Source organism: Neovison vison, chromosome 6 (assembly GCF_020171115.1).
Source record: "Neovison vison isolate M4711 chromosome 6, ASM_NN_V1, whole genome shotgun sequence".
Taxonomy (NCBI): Eukaryota; Metazoa; Chordata; class Mammalia; order Carnivora; family Mustelidae; genus Neogale; species Neogale vison.
In genome coordinates, this window is record NC_058096.1 from 49,005,523 (window position 1) to 49,020,356 (window position 14,834).

General features: G+C 35.1%; 1 protein-coding gene across 25 annotated transcripts in view; it reads right to left on the bottom strand.

Moving 5' to 3' along the window:
* The window catches only part of LOC122908449 (ABI family member 3 binding protein), a 250,542-nt gene that overhangs the window by 186,157 nt on the left and 49,551 nt on the right, over positions 1-14,834 (bottom strand). The gene's annotated exons all lie outside the window — the stretch shown is intronic.

Sequence of the window (14,834 nt, forward strand, 5' to 3'; positions counted from 1 at the left end):
CCATGATAGTCAAAACCTTCATTGGATACATATCATCTGGGAATGTTCAAAGGATCTGAAATTTCATATCAGTAAATTTAACTACTGCACTTTGAAACCCCCCAGCCTCACCAGTGCTGCCCTCCAGCTGTATCCCCACAAGAGAGTGATTTACATAGAGAGTTGGAAACAAAGGGACACAGGTGGAGGGGGTCAGTTTAAGGAGATTAGGGAGTTCTGAGAGAAGATAAACGGAAGAGAAAGATCTTTAGGTCTCTTTTGGTGCCCACAGGGTCAATGAGACAACTACATGGAAATGATCCCCAGGAGGTTGAATAATCAAGTGTGATGCTCAGTAACAGAACACCGATCCATCTGGATGTCATCAGTTTCTTAACAATCATTGGATGAACTTCCCCAGAGAGATTGTGCAGAATGAGGAAAGAAAACTTAATTAAATTTCCAAGGCTCTTTTTTTTTTTAAACTATGTAGGCAACAAGGACAGATTATCACACTAACCAGAAGTCTTGACCAAGCGGTGAGTAAACAACATTGTCTTTTGTCTTTGGGACCAGAAGGAGCAGAGTTCAAATACCAGCTCTCCAACTTAATTACCAGTGACGCCTCTGGCTACTCACTGGACATACTTGGCCCTGAATTTCTTGATTTGTAAATTATGAATACTGGTCCACTTTGATGGGTTGTTTACAAAGATTAGTGCAAATGGCACTATCTTGAAGCTGGCACACAGTAATTGCTCAATAATTGGATACTTATTTAAGCCACAGACAGAAATCCAAAACAGCTTTGTAAGATTTTTTTGTAAATTTGTATTTAACTAATTTGGTAAGAAAACCCAATCTGAACCATATGAGGCCACCAAGTCTTTCTCAAATCTCACGGAATAATACGTGTAATGATTCACATATTTAATTGTAGGAATATTAATACGTTTAATTAAGGGGTGCTGGCCAAGCCCCCACTGAAGAGGTCCAGACAACCCAGTACATTTCTAAAATCCAAGGATTTTCTAAATTCTGAAACATGTCTGGCCCCAGAGTTTTAGATACAAATTATAGACCTCAATTATTTTCTTTCTTTATTCTATAGAGATTTAATATTTTTAGAACATTTTTCCCATTAGAAAGATTGCATTTATTAATTTAATAATCCACATTTGATTTCTCATGATTAATTTTATTTATATCGATTATATTCATAAGATTTATACTTCATTAATACCAGTTAGTACCTCTGAACAGCATGGCTTCCCAAAGTCATCACACTAAATTTATACTATTCCAGTCAAAATTAGCCTGGTCTGCCTCAATATAGCTACATAAAACTAGCTATATTGAAAAAAATACAGCTAGCCCCTTCTTGGATACCAAGTTTTGGAAACTACTGTCTTACCTCAGCAGCCAGTACTACTATTTCCGGGTATGTACATAGTTCTTTATACTTCCAAGTATTTGATGAAATTTTCATAAACTTCAAGATTCTCAAAGTGTTATTCTCACATTTCTGGCAAAATTGAAACCCAGAGATACTGGGTGTTTTATCCAAATGTAAGGAAGATTCATCTAGTTTAGCTCACCCAGTGCAAATCTTTCATACTATAATGAAATTGAGGGCCCTTTGTTCTCTGTCACTCTGCAAGTTAAGTGCAAGATCAAAACTGGATCTCAGTTTGCACCAACTGCACTTCCTGCTCTATTTTTATTGAGAATGTCATCATTACCCAATAGAGTAAGGAGAGGCCAACCCTGAAACCATAATGCTCAAATGATGCTAACTGCTAATGTTTTGTCCTAATTTCATTAGATTTTGAAGAGAGGATTTATTCTTCAGCTATAATATAGATTTTGTCCAAGCCACTTTTTCCCTCCTTAGTTATGTGCCTAGAGTCACTAGGCACTAGTGTAGTGACCCTAGAGTCACCACACTACTTTAGAAGATTGTTAAGTCCCACAGTAAATTAAAACACAGCTGGTCTGTTACCCACCCCTTGTTGGGAGGCAGAGAATACGGAATATTAGTGCACTTAGGCTGCACTCATGTTTGACTAAGAGCCAAGAGTCACAGCATCATCACTTTCGACCTTTGCTCATAGGATTTGGCCTGATGTACCACATTACTCTTCCACTTGGAAAGTGGAAAGGATGGCAGCACCAAGTGAGGAAAATGAAGGTTGTAAACAGAATTACTGACCAACAAAAGTGGAAGTGTTCTCATTTCCTCCACATGGGAATTTTCATGACTCTAATCTTTGTCCTTTTCACTAATGATTTATGTCAGCAAATACATCAACATCATGTAACTTTTTGAGTGAATTGGCATTTAACTACCCACTTTCTCCAAAATTCTAATTCACACTACTCTCGGGAGCTAAACTTTTAAAAGTCCTCAAAAAGAGAGAGAGATGCACACAAACAAATCTTACCTTAAAGCAGCATCACAAACTTAATATTTTGAGACTATCATCCCAGTTGCTTCTGAAGCTGGAAATTCAAGCCCCTTCATTTTCCTGACACATTACTTCTTCCTTTATTACTTCTCAACATATCTTATTTCTTTTTGGCCAGTATAATCTTCTCACATTCGGCAATGCACTTTCACCTATGCTCACATTGCGACCCAATATAGATTCCCTCTATCTTCTGTCTGTCTTCTCTATACCCCTTCACCTACTCAGTAATTATACCACTGGTCTTTTTGGTGCTCAGCAAAAAGGTGAAGCAATTTTTTCCCTTTCAATCTGATTAAGTTTGTCAAACATTCCTTCAAATGAATGTTTGGACTAGTATTCAATTTTATACTACTGGACAATTTCCCCTGATATTTTAGGGTATATCTCCATGCATCCTATAATAATTTTTAATCTTGGATAAGTTACTCTTCATTCTGAGTAATTCCAGTTTAATGGTTTAGAACACTATTCATGTGACGACAGTTATCTTTCAGTTAGTATGAAAACCTCTGGTGAATGACATAGGTAGAGTTAATAGAAAAATAATATAATATGATATAAGCTTAACTAGGAAAACATTTATAGGTAAAATGGCAGATATATTGTCCAGAAAAGCCCCAGAGTACAGAGTAATAAGAATACTAGAAAAATATTTTACTGTATCTTATGAGAAATAAAGCCTACACCAATCAAGAGTGAGACTAAATAAAGAATGTGAAAATTTCAGGAAACCACCACCATTATGGCTGAAAAAAGATTGCACATTGATCAAGTAGAACCTTGGATCCATGATAGTTATTTCTAATCCTCTTTTTCCGACATCCCAGGGTATCTCTAAATAGTTCAAGGGGCTGTTGTGAAATAACAAAAGAAAAGAAAACGTCTTTCAAAATCCAATTAGAATTAATTTTCTTTTAATTTTTAAAAATAAATACAAGCCCTGTAGCATTAAAATGACATGTCTGTGTTTTAATAAAATTGTATAGTTGAACCTTGAACAATATGGAGATTAGGGACACTAACCCACCACACAGACAAAAATCTGCATATAGTTTTGACTCCCCAAAATTTAACTACTAATAGCCTACTATTAACTGGAAGCTTTACTGATAACATAAACAGTCAATTAACACATATTTTGTATGTGGTATGTATTCTATATTTGTATTCTTACAATAAAGTTAGAGAAAAGAAAATGTTAAGAAAATCATAAGGAAGAGAAAACATATATATAGTACTGTATTTATATATTAAAAAAAACTGTGTGTAGTGGACCAAGTGTAGTTCAAACCCATATTGCTCAAGGGTCAACTGTACTTGTAAAAATTGGCAGTTGGCTGCCGGGTCACAGTTTACCAACTCCTACTCAACATCATTAGCCTTCAGGGAAATGCAAGTTAAAATTACAGTAGGATACCACACACCCAAGAATGGATAATTAAAAGGCTGTCCATAACAATTGTTAAGCAGGATTTGAAATAACTGGAGCCCTCATACATTTTTAATGTGAATGTTAAGTGGTATAACCATTTATGAAAACTATTGGACAACTACCAAATAACCTATCAGTTTTATTCCTAGGTATTTTTGAGAAAACATGAAAAATAATGCTATGCTAAGCCTTGTATGCAGATATTCAAAGCACCACTGAACTGCAACTAGCCCAAATGTCCATCAGTAGTTAAAGGGATAAACACAGTATGGCTTACCCATACAATGGGATAGGACTCAACAACAAAACAGAACAAATTACTTATGTAATTCACCATGGGTGAATCTCTTGTCTGGCATGATATCATGTCACTGTAGCATGGGCAGGACCTTTCTCATCACAAAGTAGCAAGCCTTTCTCAGAGATGAAAGACTTTCCTCTGATTGAAGGTCCTTCAATCCTCTTGCCATTATAGCAACTAGTGAAATAGTTTTAATAGTGCCTAATATTATTATTTATATTCAGCAAATGGTACATATATAAAATCAGCAGTCCTTTTTAGCCATGATTATCTTCCTAGAACTGACAAGTCAAAGTTTCAAATATATTACATATTCTTCTTACATAATGGATTGCAGGTGGAAAACATTCCAATGTCTTTATGGTCACATCTTCAGTTTACATATTAAGCAGAGAAGTCACTGTCTGACAATGCATTCAAAAACTTCCAAAAGCCATATTTGATGGCACAAATTATATTTAATTAAACTGTAATGTTAAGTTATACAAAACATAATTTTAACATAAGACTTGACAATAATTTAATATATGCTTTAATTCTTAGAGAGCCAAAAAGAGATCGTATAACAGGCGTGGTACTCAAAGGACTCCCTTTCCTGGTACTATGATCCAAGGAAATGTGTTGAAGGGGAAAAATATCCATATGGAGTCTCATTAATTTTCCTATGGCAACCACAGTATGAAGGGAGTGGCCAAAGTCAATTATACAAGAACCTTCAGTTGTTTCTGATCTTTGAATAGAAACGTGTTATCTGTAGTCTATAGCATGGATTTTCTTACCAAAAACAGTAACAAACTGAAAGCCAGTGATATGAGTGGGAACTTTCCATAGCAAAAAAGGATGACAGTTTTAAATATTTTAAGGAGAATAAAGATTAAATGTTTCCATCAATTAAATACAATTAGACATTATAAAAAAACTACTTCCACTAGTGCTGTAATAGCAAGATGCTTGTACAGCTTTCCATTAGAAGAGAGTCTGTGTAAAGTGGTTATGAAGATAAAGAAAGGCATGACCCATTCTGCAGTGACATGATGGCATGCCAGACAAGATAGGTAGAAGGCATTAAATTTGCCTTGTCCTGGTTGTGTATATGCAGAAATATAATTAAATGTACTCACAAAATAATTCCTATAAAGTCCTTTTAAGGGGCACCTGGGTGGCTCAGTGGGTTAAGTAAGCCTCTGCCTTAGGCTCAGGTCATGAGCTAGTGTGCAGTAAACACGTGGCAGTTCTATAACACATCTTCCAGAAATAGGGATGCCACTGACAGTTGCTTGAGTCGTGCATTGCAGAACTCTAAATGGCATCATTCAAACCATCTTCTATTTATGGCCCTATACATTAACCACACTTGCAAAGACCATGCAGAAATAGTTGCTACTTACAAAAATGGGTGATTTGATAAGGGTAACTATCTTGAAATTCTCTAAATTCTTCCTATAGGCCTCAGACTGCTCCTGCCCAAACTTCTTACCTCAGGCCTTTGATTTATATCTTCCCTGCCCTCTGATTCTGCTGACACAGGTAATAAGGGATATGGGTGGCAAGGATGCCTTATGTAAAGTGGATAGGAGCTCAGTCACAAACATTTTGGACATTGTGGTTTATGATGTACAAATGAAATTGCATCCTTCAATATATACAATTCAGGTGATGAATCAGAAATCTAAATGAGAACAACAGATTAAAAGAGATTTGGGGCATTCAGGAAATGGTGAGTTAGTAACACCCAGTTTTAGAGATGAACAGCAGGCATCCCTACTTGTGTTTTATTAACTCAAGTCTAAAAGCACAAGGGGAAGATCCTGATGAAAATAGTTTAGATATATATAAAATGAGACTTTTATAAAACTACAGAAAAAAATGTCATTTTTTAAAAAGCACAGAAAAAACTGAGTAGAAGTCCCATAAGGCACATGAACAGCTGCCGGAGTGTGGGAATGGGGGCCTTTAAAAAAACTCTGAACTAGACACATACACACTTGATGTGAGCCCAAAGCTCAACCTACAAAGATTCGTGATCTCTGCTCTAGTGCAAGCAGAATAGCGTGTTCTCTCTCCAGTGCCTTGTGGGGAGTTTGCTATTGGAAGACATGTTCCTGCATGTAACATGTACTTTCAGAGTTTAGGAAATAAAAAGTCCTGGTTCACCGGAAGAGCTCCCTTTAGAAAGCCACACCCAACAATTGCCATTGAGCCATAACTCCCAGGTGTTGACTAGTTAACTTTATTAGGGTATTATGGTCACCAAATACCTGGAGAATGTTTACTATTGAATTTAGAAAGAATGACATTTTGCTAGAAATCTGAGAGGGAAAATGTTTTCTTCCTAAGAGCACTTTATTTCTGTTTTCCTAGCTGCTTGTATAAGTGAGTTCCATTTCAGCTAAAACAACCACAGTTTCCACCTTGGTCAGAATTCCCAGTGCCCTGATTCCTCAGGCCAATACTTCACCGTCTGGTGACTTTGGTTGACTGAATGAGACAGACTGAACCTGCCAACGTTAACATTTCAGCGCCACTTGGCAGGACTAATAATTTTACCAAAGGAGCAATAATTTCATTACCTACCTTGTAACCCAACCAATAGCCAAGCAGGAAAATTACTTTTCATAGACTACCTTCTAAATCAACAGCCTTTCACTCTTAGGGAATAATCTCATCCTGAGATATATGCTGTTGTCACTTGCATATACACCATCTATCTAATTATCCTAAAATTATTCTTTAAACTCTGGAGCATGTTGAGAGTGGGGGGCAACCATATGCAACAAATAATCACATATTTGCTATAAGGAAAGGGGGGCAGTGACATGGTTAGCTTCAACAAAATCTAAATAAATTCTGCATTTGCCTTGGGAAATATGTATATCCATTCATCTGCTTTTGACTTTATTCCTTCACTACCAGGCACTAGGCATTAGTGATACCAATTCAAATATGACTGTCACAGCACAAAGATTAAGCAGTCTAGTAAGTAAGGCAGATGGGTAAGTCAATGATTTCAGTGCAACATCATTCCTACAATTACTACCATGTGGCTACAACAGAGGAACTCTAAATCTGATGGAAGAGGGATAAAGGATGTACAAGGAAAGTGTCCCCTTAGCTTTGTTAAACTAGTGACAAAAATTGTTTTCATTACATGAAAATATGCCAAATGCAAGTAGGGAAGTAGATCTCAAAGTCTACTTTATAATACTTTACCTACCACTTTAGATAATTCATATATTCTTATTATTTTTAATACATATAAAATAAAAAAAATCAAACATGCTAAAAGACAATAAAACTCATTTCTCTTCTTTTTTGCTCTTTTCTGATCGTTCATGAAATCTCTGGAGTTGATCTGCTTAATTCTCTTGCTATGTAAAGTAAGGAGTGATAACCATTGGTATTCTGGATGGAAGGAAGGATAGGTTCCAGACCAGGATTCTTCAAAGAACCCCCTCCACCCCTCCCCACATTAGAGCATCTGCATCAGCTGGGAACTTACTAGAAGTATACATTCTCAGACTCCACTCCAGACTTCCTGAATCAGAAACTTTGGGATGGAGGTAGCAATCTGTATTTTAGCAAATTGGATAATTCCGACACATACTCAGATTTGGGAACCATAACTCTTTGAAAATAAATAAAATTCATGGGCCCAATTTCTTTTGAAAGAGATTTACAGATACACAGTATCAGAGAAAAAAAAGACCTCAGCTGCCAAGCTATTAAATTTCCTACCATGAGAATATACATATTTTTTGATCTGTGAACAAACTATTAGAGTTTTCTAGAATTATAAATTCTGGAGACTTGTAAGGTAAAATATTTAAAAATATTTGGAAAATTTCTCTGGCTTCTAACATCAGTTATAGGGTTTTATATGTGTTTGACCAATCTATTTAAAGATTTAGAAGTATGATGAGCTAACATTATAAAAATTTGGGGGCACCTGGGTGGCTCAGTGGGTTAAAGCCTCTGCCTTCAGCTCAGGTCATGATCTCAGGATCCTGGGATCGAGCCCCACATCAGACTTTCTGCTCAGTGGGGAGCCTGCTTCCCCCTCTCTCTCTACCTGCCTCTCTGCCTACTTGTGATCTCTGTCTGTCAAATGAATAAAAAAAAACTTAAAAAAAAATTTCAAACAGAGAAATGTTGCAAGAATCATGCAATACACATCCATAGAGCCACCGTCCAGAGACAATGATGTAAATCTTTATCTCTTTCATCATATTTATCTACCTCTCTATCCATCCATCAATCCATCTTATTATTAAATGGATTTCAAAATAAATTATATTTCAGTATTCTTCACTCCTCAAATTCAGTAGGTATATCATTAACTAGAATTCAGTACATTTATTGAGATAAAATTTATATACAAGAAAATACATAAATATTAACTCTACATGGCTGATTTTTCCACCTGCCATATATTTATGCAACCCAAACCTAGACAAGATTTAGAATATTACCTTCACCTAGAAAGTCTCCTTATTCCTCTACTGGTCTATTTACACCCCATGCTTCCACCCCAGAACAAAACAACTTTTGTTCTGATTTTTACAAAGCCATAGATTAATTTTACCTGTTATAGACTTCAGTGAGATGGAATCCTATGATATGTACTCTTAGGTAAGGCTTCTTGCACTTAATTCAAGTGACTTCTTGCATCATAATGTTTTGGAGATTTGTAAGTTTTATTGCACGCATCAGTAGTGGTTTTGCTGTTATTTTCACTGAGCACTATTCAGATAATTATTAAAGTCAATATTTTTAAATATTCCTGTGTTTTCAGAGTATCAACCTTTCTTGATTTACTGTTTTTTTAAATGTTGATTATACTATAATAAAATTTTCACTGAGAACAAAGGAAAATTATATATATATTTTTTTCTTTCCAGATATTTATTTACCTTATACTATTTGCCAGAAAGATAAAACTATACTCTATTATTTATGATAGCTGCTTAATTTTTAAGACTTAAATTATTAACAGTAAATGCAGATAAAACTATATAATGATTTCATCTTCACCAGAATGCTGAATACTAGTTACTGATACACAGTATCTTGGATATCTTTCCCTCTCACTCCCAGCTAATGAAATGCCAGGCACCTTTTTTATTTTTAATTTTAAAATTTTTTATTTTTTATAAACATATATTTTTATCCCCAGGGGTACAGGTCCGTGAATCGCCAGGTCCACACACCCCACAGCACACACCCCCTCAATGTCCATAACCCCACCCCGCTTCTTCAAAGCCCCCTCCCCCCAGCAACCCTCAGTTTGTTTTGTGAGATTGAGTCACTTATGGTTTGTCTCCCTCCCAATCCCATCTTGTTTCATTTATTCTTCTCCTACCCACTTAAGCCCCCATGTTGCATCACCACTTCCTCATATCAGGGAGATCATATGATAGTTGTCTTTCTCCGCTTGACTTATTTCACTAAGCATGATATGCTCTAGTTCCATCCATGTTGTCGCAAATGGCAAGATTTCGTTTCTTTTGATGGCTGCATAGTATCAGGCACCTTCTTTTTTTTTCAAGATTTTATTTATTAATTTGACATAGAGATAGTGAGAGAGGGAACACAAACAGGGGGAGTGGGAGAGGGAGAAGCAGGCTTCCCACTGAGCAGGGAGCCTGACGTGGGCCTCGATCCCAGGACCCTGTGATCATGACCTGAGCCAAAGGCAGACGGTTAATGTCTGAGCCACTGAGGTACTCCCACCAGTCACCTTTTGACAACAAAGTGTAATACTGACTTTCCTATGTCTAAGAGTACTATTCACTGATACAAAAGTGGTTAAGTTTAAACATGTGCCATTTAAAAAATTGCTTGTCCTAACAATCTCAAAATGATCTAGTACCAAAAAATAGATAAACGGTCATTTGTATTATTTTCCCTCTACTGGTCAATTTTCCAAAAGGACCCATACTCTTTTTTTTTTTTTTTTTTCCTTACTCTCAATAACTTCAGTACTAACATACATTAAATTCCACTAAGTAGAAATCAAGTTTAATCAAAGTACTACTTTACAGGGCAAAGTGGAAAATGTACAACTTCCACCCGCACTGTAGGAAATCCTCCACATACAAGATCACATATTTCCCTTGTGAAAACATTGTCTCACGGAGTAAATCAGAAATACTCTGGATAAAAATGAAGTTTCCCATCTCATAAAAAACTGTCTAAGCACTAATAAAACTTTCTTAGATAAATCTTGCTTTTACTGCAAAGTCTTGTAAATAAAAACAAGAGATGTAGCTAGAATAAACGGTTTCATTTGCCATCATTGTTTAGACGTTTGAAATCTTCATGAATTTTAGTTTGTTCAGTTAATAAATACCAAATGCTGATGATATACAGCTGCTTATTTTGAGATTTCACAGTTTCAAAAGCCTTCCATATACTAGAAGACAATGGCTAAACCATCAGGACAGTTTGATCAGGTAGCCTCATGAACACGGGAGGGTGGGTCATGAGACTTATGAGTCTCTGGGAAGATCCCCTTCCTAACGACCCCAAAGTAAGTCATTCCATTCTGCTAGAGGGGTTCTGACATCAACTTTGCCTTTCACTGTGTTTGACCTGGGTTGTTAATTAATTAATCTAATTAATTCTCTAATTAATTAGAGAATCCCAAATCCATTTTCAATCTTATGTTCAAGGATATCTCTAACACTTCATCCAGACAAAATAATATCTTCCTATTAAAATGCAGAAAATAAAACAGAAAATGAATTTGTTTATAGAAACACTATGCTAATAATTTCCAGGTAATATTTATTTTTTATATAACTCCCCAAATTTAACAAATATGAAAAAGAAAATAGTTTCACAGACATATAGAAAGAATGTAGGTGACTGTTACAAATATTATTAACAGTTTGTGAGGTATATATAATCATGCCCCATAATATTCACCTATTGTAAATAATTTTTAAAAATTCAGTAATTTTTGTAAAATTTTAGAATTTATTAAGTCTACCACAATCCAATTGCGGAACATTCCCATCACTCTAAAACTTTCTCCTGTATCCATCTGTAGTCAAGAGGCATACCCTTAACTCCCACTCTTAGCTCCAAGCAACCACTGGTCTGCTTTCTGCTTTTCTTGTAATTTAATATAAATGGATTTATACAAAATATAGTCTTTGTGTCTGGCTTTTATCAGGTGGTACGGTGTTTATGAGATTCATTCAGCCATGGTGTATCATTAGTTCATTCCTTTTGATTGCTCGATAACATTTCATTTTGAGGGTCACATTTTGTTTATCCATTACCTCAGTTGATGAATAGTTGGATTACTTCCAGTTTTGGGTTATTATGAATAATGCTGCTATTATGAGTAATGCTACAAGTATTTGCGTGGACATATGTTTTCATTTATCTTGGTTAAATACCTAGGTGTAAAATAGCTGGGTAGTATGGTAACTTTATGTTTAAATTTTTAATAAATTGGCAAAATTTTCCATTTTTGTAATATTTTAAGATTATAAATATTACTCTTGCCTGAGGCCAACACCAAGTTGTGAACATACAGAAAATGAGCTATATCGTTTTTCGCCATCACTAAATATATGTTACATAATATTTTCTATAATAAAATCAATAAACTCTGAGATTTCTATCTGTAGTCATTAATGAAATGAGACCACTTAACCAGTTACAATAATTATTTAAAATATAGCAACTTTAATTTATCCCAAATGCAAGACATGAGCTTTTTTGCAAAATAGTAAGATAGTTACTGACATTCATAGCAATGACTACGATACAGGATAAATTACCAAGTTGTCTTCTGTCTCTAGACATTTCCACTTTAAGAATTTCTTAGCCAATACCAATTATGCAAATATTTGTCAACCAGAGAATTAACCAGTTTTGGAGAGACTGACTTTATTCCTATTTATACGTGAAATTAGTTATCAACTCTGGCCTTGTGAACCAAATGACTTAGCTATTTATCTACATAGTCAGAAGAACCTATATAGTACAACCTATGGTAACTGGGGATGTATTATTATTTTGATAATATTTGTCATTGTTTCTTTTCCAATGAATTAAAATTTGTACAGAACTAAAACATTTTGAATTTCTAAAATGTTTTTCAGTATTAATAAAATATGCCTTATTGTTAACTTTTCTGGTAGATTGTGATTCATGTAGCATTTTCTAGGTGAGAAAAAGCAAACCAACTTGCCTTGAAATCATGGCCTTCCAGTCTGACATTATTAAAATATCCCAGCCTGCATGGTGGATGGGACTCAAGTTCAAGTCGCACTTAAAATAGGATTCCGTAATATTTATCAAATGTTAATAAAATTTAACTGAATGCACTATTTGGGGTAAAATCTTGACCTAAAATTGTAGAAATAAAAAGAAAGTCTTCCTCATAACTCTTTTTTATGTGACTTTTTTTTTTCTTTTTCCTTCATTTAGAGCTTCAGAGATGTGATGAATTGCTCCCACTCCATTCCAAATTCTAAACTGGGAGACGAAGAAGTGAGATTGTCCTTTGAGTATTGCAAGTACTATGCACAGGAGATTGTCCTGTAGACACTGAAAATGGAAATAGGTCAATTCCCACTGGTTACACCATTTCCTAGCATGGGGTGAATCCATTTGGTTTTAAGTAGAGGAAAAGAGGCCAAGAGACAGAATCAAGAACCAAAGTAAGTTGAAGTTGAGATAGTAAACTGTGAGGTAACAGCAGCTCTGAAGCTGATAAAAAAGAAAAAAATACCTGACAAGGTAGCTTATTGGTACCAGGAAATAGACAAAAGGGATACTAGTGTTGCACTGCAGAGGTGCCCAGCCCTTCTAGAGATCCCCAACTCCTACGACTCAAGGAAGTGACATAGGTAAAGGGTGGGTAGAAGTTAGTCAAAGTTTCTATGTACATCTGGGGTGAGGACAGAGGGCAGAAACAGTAATTGGTACCATTAGAGATACTAAAGAAGGTCAGTGCAGCTGGGAAGTATTAGGACACGAGGCACACAGTGACAATTCAAAGGACGAAAGAGGTCCCTATAGGCCACATTAAAAGAGCTGTCGTTTTAAAAGCAATTCTAAAGTATTTTCTTTCACTAAGCTACACACACACAAGCACATACCCAGTTTGAGGAATGAATAATAATACAAAATTTAAATCTTAGACACTTCTAAAATACATCCACATGGTAGAAATCTTGTCTCACATGCCCTTAGCAACAAGCAACTCAAGTAAAATGCTCAGAGCAAAATTTGTTTTAAGTAGGAAAAAATATGCTATTTTTTAAGGAAAGAAATCAAAGATATTTTACACATAGATTACAGTTTAACTGGACTGCCATTAATACAGGTCCCTCCCGCAAACATCAGATATGTTATTAAAATCATTTGTTATTGTGACCAACTCAGCCAGATTTATTTGCGAGACAAGGAAATAAAAGCTTACCTCTCTTAAAAAAGCAAACAAAAAAGGCAATTGTTATTAATTCTATTCTTTAGCCAAAAGCTAAATGAAAACAAGCAACTGGCTCTAATTGACTCTGTTGGCAGGAACAGCCCGAGAAGTATGCCTGAGAAGAATTACAACTTACTATAATTCTGTGTTTCCCAAATTATTCCTTTATTACACTCTATTCCAGGCTGGTAGCACATTTCCTATTCCGCTGCCTGTCATATTTTCATCTCCTTCCCACCTACCCCAGTAATAATCCCTGCATGGATTTTTTAATTTAAAAATTATACAGATGATACACATTTATTCTAGTTAACAAAATTAAAGAGTTGCAAAAGAGATAAAATTTGTTTTAAAAACTTTGTTTAAAAATTTGTTTTAAAAACTTTTGTTTTTTAAAATTTTAAAATTTGTTTTAAAAACTACCCATTATCCAATACACAGTGATGACTTCGGTAAAGATTTTTAGTATCTCCTTCCAGATACATTTTCCATGGTATGACAAATATGACAACTTACAAAGATAAGATTATATTTTGAGTGATGTTTTATAACCTGCACTTTCCTTAACATAAATATACTTCTGTATACTCATTTTTACCGACCACATTACTTTTAATTATTTAGAGGAATCTTCCTTTGATAATAGATAAACATGCCATTTCAGCTCTGTGAGTTAGTAGAATTTATTATTTCAATAATTTCACAATTAGCTTTATTTTGGCAAAATTTGGTATTCATTTTAGAGATGAGGACTTGATCTTATAAAGTTTGTATAACTAGTTTGCACCTATTTGTTTCTAATCACATTTGAGATCTGTCATATTTAATCCATTTACAATTAGATAAACTCATTGTATTGTTTGTGAGATTACTGCTAACATTTTCAGGCTGTGGGGATGATGATATTTTTATGTCCCTGAGATTCTCTGTCTCCTCCTATCAAGAGTGGTATTTTAGGAAGAGAGGACTGTTAGTGGGAAGACAGAGGGCTTGGAGTCAGAATACCTTTGTTCAAGTTCCAAGTTAAACCCACAATTGCCCTAGTTATTTAAATAGTTAACGGCTGAATGCCACATTCTTCCCTATAAAATAGTATTAATCCTACACAGCTACTGTCTCAGAGTTGTTGGTAAGATTAGTGAAAATTCTTTAAGAAAACAAGTACGACTGTACAACTCAGTGATAGTTGTTACTGATGTG